Source organism: Melozone crissalis, unplaced genomic scaffold, assembly GCF_028551555.1.
Source record: "Melozone crissalis strain CALT ecotype California unplaced genomic scaffold, PUWL_Pcris_2 ptg000080l_1, whole genome shotgun sequence".
NCBI classification, from domain to species: domain Eukaryota; kingdom Metazoa; phylum Chordata; class Aves; order Passeriformes; family Passerellidae; genus Melozone; species Melozone crissalis.
In genome coordinates, this window is record NW_026535857.1 from 278,045 (window position 1) to 288,227 (window position 10,183).

A 10,183-nucleotide genomic window follows, 5' to 3' on the forward strand; every position below is an offset into this window, starting at 1 on the left:
AAAATGTGATTTATGGGAAAATGTGGGAGTCTGACATTGCTGGGGGGCTGGAGAGGGGGCAGCACAAACGAAATCCTGATTTATCTCCTCTCCCCACAGCAGAGATTTCTATGGAATTGTGTCATGGATGGAGAACTGGAGGCAGGGAGGGGAGTGAAGGGTCAAATGTTGGGAAATGACCGCAAAAAGGGCCCGAGCACCACACCGGGCTCTGTGGGGTGGGGACAGGGCAGCGACCCCAAAGCTCCGGGTTAGGTGGGCAGGGAAGGAGTGGGACACATCCATGGGAATTCCTGGGGAGGGACAGCAGCTCCAAACAGGATCCCAGGAATTAATTGGAATTCTCCCCTCAGCTCCAAACAGGATCCCAGGAATAAATCTGAATTTTTCCCTTAGCTCCAAACAGGATCCCAGGAATTATTTGGAATTCTCACCCTCCTGTGACCAAACAGGATCCCAGGAATAAATCTGAATTCTGAACCACAGCTCCAAGCATGATCAAGGGAATAAATCTGAAATTTTCTCTCAGCTCCAAACAAGATCCCAGGAATAAATCTGAAATCTCAACCCCAATTTCAAACAGGATCAAGGGAATAAATCTGAATTCAAAGTCCTGGCCCCAGACAGGATCCCAGGAATAAATCTGAAATCTCACTCCCAGCTCCCAACAGGACCAAGAGAATAAATTGGAATTTTTACTCTTCTGGGACCAAACAGGATCTCAGGAATAAATCTGAATTCTCCCATCAGCTCCAAACAGGATCCTGGGAATAAATCTGAATTCTCAGCCCTGGCTCAAAACAGGATCTCAGGAATAAATCTGAATTCTCACAGTCCTGGGACCAAACAGGATCTCAGGAATAAATCTGATTTCCCAGCCCTGGCTCCAAACAGGATCCCAGGAATAAATCTGAATTCTTCCCCCTCAGGGAAGAATAAAGAGGAACCCAGGAATAAATTTGAATTTTTCCCTCAACTCCAAACAGGATCAAGAGAATAAATCTGAATTCTCGGCCCTGGCTCCAAAAAGGATCCCAGAAATAAATCTGAGTTTTCACCCCCAGCTCCAAGCAGAATCCCAGGAATAAATCTGAATTCTGAACCCCAGCTCCAAACACGATCAAGGGATAAATCTGAATTCTCCCCTCACCTCCTGCAGCCAAATCCGGAGCTGCATCCCAAGGCAGCTTCCAGCCACTGAGAAAACCCCAACCCAGCCACCCCCAGAGCTCCCACCACACAAACAGAAGAGATTTCAGCTCAGGAAATGTAAAATAAGAGAATTAGAAGAATTAGCGACCCCACATCCCAAAATCCCATCAGTTTTCCTGTCTGGAGCAGGGACCTGCAGTGAGGATTTCCGTGCCGGGGGTGCTGGGGATTGCAGAGCTGATGAGGAGCACATCTCACCCTGGTGGGTCCCATCCATCCCCAAAATCCCCTGGCCAGGAGCTAAACGGGCCAAAAAGGTCAAGGACAAAGGAAGAGGGAGAACGTGGAGCCTCCAGGGTGAGCAGGAACATCGGCTTGAGAAAATGGAAAAAAAAATCCCAGGGAATCCCAGCCCCACCTGGCTCCAGGTGAGGCCGAAGGAGCTGCAGGGCCCCGTTAATAAACGAGAGCCTCAAAGAGCTGCTAAAAGGGATTTAAATCATCCATCAGCTCCCAGGTGTTCAAACATCCGCGGGTTAGGAGGGTGGGAGAGGTGGAATTTTTGCTCTTCCCTGCAGGGAAATCACTTGAGCTGATGTTCCCCCACTCCAGCAGAAAATCCCAGGAATTAACCGATTCCTGCCCAGAAATATCCACAATTTTTCCTCCCTTTCAGATGATTTTTGCCTCTGAGCTCTCCAGGATGACCCCAGTTTTAGGGACTGGTGCTGATCCCAGGCTTCAGAGGAGCACTCCATAAACTCAGGCCTAACAACTGAGCCTAATTAAACCCTGCAGAGCTCCCAGAGCCCTGAATGCCTCGTTAGGGAGCTGAATGGGCCTAATTGCAATCGGAGCCGCATTCAGCAGCTGGATCCACTCCCAAACCCGGAGTGGGGCAATCAGGAGCTCTTTGTGCAGCTCCAGCACAATTCCTGACAGGATTGGGGCTCCCAAAAATGCTGCAGGATGAGGAGTTGTGGGTTTAACCCAGGCCCAGAGGGGTTTAACCCTGCCGGGGTTGGGAAGAGGTGGAGATGTGGCATTTGGAGAAACCCTGGAGCAAATCCAGAGGGATCCACGGAGCTGCTGCAGGGCTGGAGCCAGGCTGGGAGAGCTGGGAATGTTCCCCTGGAGCAGGGAGGGATCCAGGGAGAGCTCCCAGCACATGGCAGGGCCTGCAGGGGCTCCAGCAGAGCTGCAGAGGGACTGGGGACAAGGCCTGCAGGGACAGCACCCAGGGAATGGCTCCCACTGCCAGAGGGCAGCCATGGGTGGCATCTTGGCAATGAACAATTCCTGCCTGGGCTGGCATTGCCAGAGCAGCTGGGGCTGCCCCTGATCCCTGCAGTGCCCAAGGCCAGGCTGGAGCAGCCTGGGATGGTGGGACTGGAATGGGATGGGCTTGAAGGGCCCTTCCCACCCAAACCATTCTGGGATTTGGGACACTCAGAATCCATCCCCAGGGATTTTTATGGAAGTTGGGGATGGCAAAGGGAAGGGAGACCCTTCCTGGAGTGCTGAGGTTCCCAGTGAAGCCCCCAGACCCCAAAATTCCTTCCTGGAGAGGAGTCGGGGTGGGGATGGATTCAATGGCAGGCTGGGAGAGCTGGGAATGGAGGGAATTCCCTGGAGAGGGAGCCTGGGGTGGGATTTTGGGAAGGGATTCCCAGAGCAGCTGGGGCTGCCCCTGACCCCTGCAATGGCCAAGGCCAGGCTGGACACTGGGGCTGGGGACACTGGGAGGTGTCCCTGCCCATCAATGTTGGGATTGGGGACTTTTCCCCATGGATGTGGGCTCGGGCCATGTGGAATTTTCATGCTGGGCTCTGGACACGTGTGATGGGAACACCTGGAGCTGAACAATTCCGTGATTTTATTCCCAAAACCTGCGGCCAAACAGGCTCCACCAAAGGCCCAGGGCAGGGGTGAAGAACAAAATGAATTCTTTAATTGTCAAAAAAATAAAACCCAGGAATGGGGAACACCAAAGTCAGGCCAAATGCAAACCACAAAAATAAACTGTGCTGAAGCAAATCTGGGAGGTTTCCAAGCCAGGCTCCTCAGCTCCTGGAGCAATCAGGAATATTTGGGAGCAATCAATGGGAGCAGGGCGAGGCAGACCAAGAGGAGCACTCAGCACTTCCCGGAATGTCAACGCTTTTGGTGAGGGAAGGGTTCCCATCTGCTGGAATTCTGGCTTCATGTTGAGCTAAAAGTCCTGGCAGCCACTCCTCAGCCATAAGATAAAAGCTGGGAAAGGTCCAGCAGCATTTTCTGATCCCAAAACACCTCTGGAAAAACACCAGGAGTGCCCCCAGTCCATGTTTCTGTCCCATTATTCTTCCTGAGGCTCTAAAGGCAGCAGGGAGGACCCAAAAATGACTTTTGGGATGAGAGATGGGACCAAGAGCAGCTGGAGTGAAGATGCTCCATGAAGTCTCACAGCCCTGTGGAGCTTTGAGGATTTCCAGCTCATGGGATGGTTCCTATCAGCCCCACTTTGAGATAAGGGCTCTTGTTTGATAAATTTGGACCCCAAATCACTGGAGTGGCTTTTGCTCTGGTCCTAAATTGTGTTCCCAGTTGTTTTCCTTGCCAGACTTGGCACTTTGCTCTATGGAAAACCCAACAAATGTGGTTTAGAATTCCAGAATGGGTTGGAAGGGACCTCAAAGCCCACCCAGTTCCAACCCTCCCACCATCCCAGGCTGCTCCAGCCCCAGTGTCCAGCCTGGCCTTGGCCATTGCAGGGATCAGGGGCAGCCCCAGCTGCTCTGGGAATCCCTTCCCAAAATCCCACCCCAGGCTCCCTCTCCAGGGAATTCCCTCCATTCCCAGCTCTCCCAGCCTGCCATTGGATCCATCCCCACCCCGACTCCTCTCTAGGAAGGAATTTTGGGGTCTGGGGGCTTCACTGGGAACCTCAGCACTCCAGGAAGGGTCTCCCTTCCCTTTGCCATCCCCAACTTCCATAAAAACCCCTCGGGATGGATTCTGAGTGTCCCAAATCCCAGAATGGTTTGGGTGGGAAGGGCCCTTCAAGCCCATCCCATTCCAGTCCCACCATCCCAGGCTGCTCCAGCCTGGCCTTGGGCACTGCAGGGATCAGGGGCAGCCCCAGCTGCTCTGGCAATGCCAGCCCAGGCAGGAATTCCTGTTAGGATGTTCATAATTTTTAAATAATATTAACATGCCAGGACTAAAAGACTTGGAAAGGGAAAAGAATAATGGGAATAAAATAAAATACAACGAAATGAAATAAATATTTTTTTAGGCATTCTTGTCTGTGTTTCCTGAACAAAGCAAGGGTGGCCGCTGTCACCTGCCCTTCCTGGGGTATGGATTTTGTTTTTCCATGGGATGAAATCCCTGGCTGTTCCACACGGAATGAGGTGGAAAACAGAGGGATAAAATCCCAATTTCTGCCATGGAACAACATCAGGCTGAGCTTGTTTTTGGAATAAAAATAAGTGGAGAAGGAAAAAAGTGGGGGACACAAAACTGTCCCCTCATGGTGACAGCGACCCACCCCAGCCATGGCACAGGACCACAGCTGCTGCCAGCCTGGAATTCTGATTTATCCAATGGCAAAACCAGCCGGTGATCCCTAAAAATAACCAGAGCCACTCCTGTGGGTGAGAATTTAAACCTCCACTTCAGATTTTATCTTCCCTGCAAATATTAAACTGCAGGATTTGATTTAATGCAAGGAGGGAGGGAAATTATCCCTAAATTTGCATCACCCTCATGAATCCAAGTGTCCCAAGGAATATTTAAGGAACCTCCCAGATCTCTTTTTAATTTTTTTGTCCCTTTCCAGATATTTTTTGCTCCAAGTTGGATTTACCAGCCTGGAAATTCACGGCAAGTAAAAACCCAGTAACAAGAAAAGGATAAATCTCTTTTTTCCCCTTTGCAGTATTTTTTTGCACAATTCCAATTTTACACAATTCCAGAATCCCAACCTCATCTCCTCTCCTCACTTTGGAGGGCAGGGACTACAACAGAGTTTTCCCCTCCCCATTTTTCCAGAGATTTTCCCCATTTTTCACTCACCTGCTCCACAGGAGACACAAGGGGAGCATCCAAAATTCCGCATTTTTGAGATGTTTCACCCTCAGATGTAAAGGGAGCTGAGCACTCCGGGATGCACCGAAAATCCTGCAGATTCCAGGGAAAACCAAGGAGCTGGGAGTGAACCCTGCTGCCTCTGGTGCTGCCAGGGAGCTGCAGCTGTGCCAGGGAAATATTCCTGCAAAGGCAGCAGATGTTGGGAGAGAGGGATGAGGGGAAAATAACAGGAGTGGAGGAGCAGGAAAAGCACGTGGAGAAGCTCCATCCTTCCACAATCCAGGGATTTCCTGCATGCACCTTGGAATGTGTTTCCATTCGCCACCCTGCAGGAACTTCTGGGAATATTTAAATTTTTTAACCATTAAATTTCATTTTTTAACCTTCTCCAGATTCCGTGCTAATGATTCCTGTAAGTTTTTATCCCACTTTTCATCTCCTCTCCTTGAGGTTTCCAACCTCAATTCTTGGTTTGAATTGTTGCCACTCCGGGGAAATATTCCTGCAAAAGCAGCAGATGTTGGGAAAAGTCACGGGAGGAGGTCGGGGTTTGTTTCTCCAGGGATAATGGGAGTGGAAAAGCACCTGGAGAAGCTCCATCCTTCCATAATCCAGGGATTTCCTGGATACACCTCGGAATGTGTTTCCATTCACCACCTTGAAGGAACTTCTGGGAATATTTACATTTTTTAACTTTCTCCAAGTCCTGTGGTGATGATTCCCACAGGTTTTTTATCCCACTTTTTATCTCCTCTCCTTGAGGTTTCCCACCTCAATCCTTGGTTTAAATTGTTGCCATTCCAGGGAAATTTTCCTACAAAAGCAGCAGATGTTGGCAGAGAGGGATGAGGGAGGAGGTCGGGGCTTGTTTCTCCAGGGATAATGGGAATGAAAAAGCAGGAAAAGCATCTGGAGAAGCTCCATCCTTCCATAATCCAGGGATTTCCTGGATGCACCACGGAATGTGTTTCCATTCGCCACACTACAGGAACTTCTGGGAATATTTACATTTTTTAACCATTAAAATTTTATTTTTAACCTTCTCCAGGTCCTGTGGTGATGATTCCCACAGGTTTTTTATCCCACTTTTTATCTCCTCTCCTTGAGGTTTCCAACCTCAATTCTTGGTTTGAATTGTTGCCACTCCAGGGAAATATTCCTGCAAAAGCAGTAGATGTTGGGAAAAGTCACGGGAGGAGGTTGGGGTTTGTTCCTCCAGGGATAATGGGAATGGAAAAGCAGGAAAAGCACCTGGAGAAGCTCCATCCTTCCATAATCCAGGGATTTCCTGGATACACCTTGGAATGTGTTTCCATTCACCACCCTGCAGGAACTTCTGGGAATATTTACATTTTTAACCATTAAATTTTATTTTTTAACCTTCTCCAAGTCCTATAGTGATGATTCCTGCAGGTTTTATCCCACTTTTTATCTCCTCTCCTTGAGGTTTCCCACCTCAATCCTTGGTTTAAATTGTTGCCATTCCAGGGAAATTTTCCTACAAAAGCAGCAGATGTTGGGAGAGAGGGATGAGGGAGGAGGTCGGGGCTTGTTTCTCCAGGGATAATGGGAATGAAAAAGCAGGAAAAGCACCTGGAGAAGCTCCATCCTTCCATAATCCAGGGATTTCCTGGATGCACCTCTGAATGTGTTTCCATTCGCCACCCTACAGGAACTTCTGGGAATATTTACATTTTTTAACCTTTTCCAGGTCCTGTGGTGATGATTCCCACAGGTTTTTATCCCACTTTTTATCTCCTCTCCTTGAGGTTTCCAACCTCAATTCTTGGTTTGAATTGTTGCCGCTCGATTCTTGCATGAGGGAAAATCCCAAAATTCCCTGGAAGAAGGTTTTGGGTTGGGTCTGTTCTCCCAGGAATCTCGGGATGGGATGAGGTTGGAAAAGGCCTCAAGTTGTGCCAGAGGAGGTTCAGGTTGGATTTTAGGAAAAATTCCTTCAGGTTGGATTTTGGGAAAAATTCCTTCACTGACAGAGTGCTCAGGAATTGGGACAGGTTTTCCAGTGAAATTGTGGAGTCTCCATTCCTGGAAGTGTCAAAAAATAAAAAATTGGATGTGACACTTGGCAACGAGGTTTAGGATATTCAGGGTTGGACTTGGTGATCCTGGAGGTCCTTTCCAACCAAAATCATCCCATGGTTCCGTGATTTGGGTTTGTAAAATCTGGGAGAACTGCTTGGGAATGCTGTCAGTGCCTGTGGGGCTGGAAAAACCTGGAAAAGCCACAGGAAAATGGGATTCCCTGGAGGCTGAGCTGCAGGGAAACCGTAAGGGCCAAAGGGGAGAAAGTAATTTAGGGAAAAATTGAGTAATTTATGGGAAAATTGTGTAATTTATGGACAACCAGAGGAATTTATCAGCAACTAGAGTAATTTATGAAAAGTTCAGTAATTTACAGACAACTGGAATAATTTATGGAAAAACAGTGTAATTTATTAAAGAATTGAGTAATTTATGGAAAAATTGAGTAATTTATGGAAAAACTGGATTAATTAGAGGTGTTTTAGAATGAAGGTGTGAGGGTCTGCTGGCTCTAAGGGAAAGGAAAGGAAAGGGTCCAAGGAATTCCTGGATGTGGCACTCAGGTCAAGAAAAGTTTGAATTCCCAAATTTTCCAAACCCCTCCACGTCCTGCAGCGAACTGAAATGGAAGTTTGGTTCCATGAGCTCGGGAAGAGCTCAAATTCCCAAATTTTCCAAACTAAAATTTAGTTCTATTAGGTTGGGAAGAGTTTGAATTCCCAAATTTTCCAAACTAAAATTTTGTTCCATAGGGTCGGGAAGAACTCAAATTCCCAAGTTTTCCAAATCCTCCACATCCTGCAGTGCTGTGAAATGAAAGTTTAGTTCCATGAGCTCAGGAAGAGCTCAAATTCCCAACTTTTCCAAACCTTCCATGAGGTTGGGAAGAGCTCTAATTTCCAAGTTTTCCAAATTAAAACTTTGTTCCATGAGTTTGGGAAGAGCTCGAATTCCCAAATTTTCCAAACCACTCCAAGTCCTGCAATGAATTGAAACTAAAGTTTGGTTCCATGAGGTTGAGAAGAGCTCGGATTCCCAAATTTTCCAAACTAAAATTTGGTTCCATGAGGTCAGGAAGAGCTCGAATTCCCAAATGTGGGTAAAAGCAGAAAAATTTGGAGAAAAATTTAAAAAAAAGACACAAAACCCAGAGAAAAACATTTTAGGGATGGTTCCCTTGGATCCCACTGAAGGCCAAAATTCCAAATCCAAACATGTTTGGATATGGATGGCTCTGATTCACTTTCTGGATAAGGAAAAGAAAAATAAAACAGTTAAAAATTATAAAAATATATTTTCTTCATTTTTGCATGTTTTTAGGGAATTTTAATGGGAAAGATTCCCATCAATCACCTCTGGGAAGTCTCTTGCCTAAAGCGTGGAGAGACAAATCCGATTCAGGGAGGTTTTCCAAAGGGAAAAGCACCTCAGCTTGGAGCTTTTCCAGCTCATTTACAGGGATGTCAAATTTAACAACCTTGAGGAATGAGGGGGAGGAAGGGGGAGAGGGTTTAAAACAAAAAAAATTGAGTTATTTCAAATTTTCCCCCCAAAATATGCCTGGAGTTTTTAGGCTTTACTATTTTTGACAAGTTCCAACACACACAGGCAGTTGGAGCAGCAAGAAAAAAAAATGGAATTCACCCCTCAAAAAAAAACTTGGCAGAGGAAAATAAAAGGAATAAAAAATTTGGGGGGAATATAAAAATTGATGAAAAGAAAGGAGCCTGGAAGTTTGGACCAAGGGAAAAACTCAGGAGTGAAAAAAAATCTCCTGGATCTCAGGGAAAATGAAATGTTTGGGATAGCAGGAATTTCTCCTCTCCATCCAGAGAAACAGGGATAATTTCTGGAATGCTGAGCTCAGAAAGCTCCAAAAATGAGACATATTTTAGAAAATAACTGGAATTCCTGGGAAAAAATTCTCTGGGAAAAATCCCTCTCTCCTGAGGAGGGAGCAGCAGGAAGAGTTGGGGGAGCGGGAAGTTTTTGACAGAATAAATAATCCCAAAAATGGGACAATTTAAGGGGAGGAAACTCAGCCCTTCAAAAACTCCTAAAAATATCTCTGGGTTTATTTTGGTTATTTTTACTTGATGTGATAGAACACAAAAAGGGGGAATTTAAAGCCCAAACCCACAAAATCTTCCCAACAGAAGAAGGAAAAACTCCTCCAGCTGCAAAATTTCAGGGGTAGGAGCATTTCCAGTGGAATTGGGGAATTCCTCTGGAATTTCTGCTGGGCACATTCCCAAAAACAGGTGAAGGAGCTGAGATGGGAAGTTTTGGAGCTGAGGGATTTGATGGAATAAATAATCCCAAAAATGGGACAATTTAAGGAGAGCAGACTCAGCCCTTCAAAGGCTCCTAAAAATATCTCCGGGGTTTATTTTGGTTATTTTAAAGTGACGTGATAGAACACAAACAGGGGGAATTTAAAGCCAAAACCCACAAAATCTTCTCAATAGAAGAAGGTAAAACTCTTCCAGCTGCAAAATTCCAGGGGTGGAAGTGAGGAATTCCTCTGGAATTCCTGCTGGGTGCATTCCCAAAAAAGGTGAAGTTTTGAGATGGAAAGTTTTGGAGCTGAGGGATTCAGGACAGAGGGTGTCTGTCCCAGCAGGGTTGGATCAGTTTGGGATTCAGGCACCCAAAAGGATTTCATTTGTCCCCATAAATACTCACCCCTGCCACAGCAATGAAAACAATGGGGAGAATTCCAAATCCCAGGATCTGTTCCCTGGTTTTCCCTCACGATGGGGCTGAGTCTCTGTTTGCGTCCTCAGCTGGAATCCTGGAATGGTTTGGGTGGGAAGGGACCTCAAACTCCTCCAGCTCCACCCTCTGGGCACTCCCCACCATCCCAGGCTGCTCCATCCTGGCCTTGGCCATTGCAGGGATCAGGGGCAGCCCC

At 47.0% G+C, this 10,183-nt stretch overlaps 1 protein-coding gene across 1 annotated transcript in view; it reads right to left on the reverse strand.

Annotated features, from left to right (window-relative positions):
* LOC128946379 (collagen alpha-1(VII) chain-like) overlaps positions 1–5,341 on the reverse strand; it is a 110,329-nt gene extending 104,988 nt beyond the window's left edge. Inside the window, 1 exon segment of the mRNA XM_054290110.1 lies at positions 5,212–5,341. The gene's annotated coding sequence lies outside the window, so the exon portion shown is untranslated.
* Between the last annotated feature and the right edge of the window lie 4,842 nt (positions 5,342–10,183).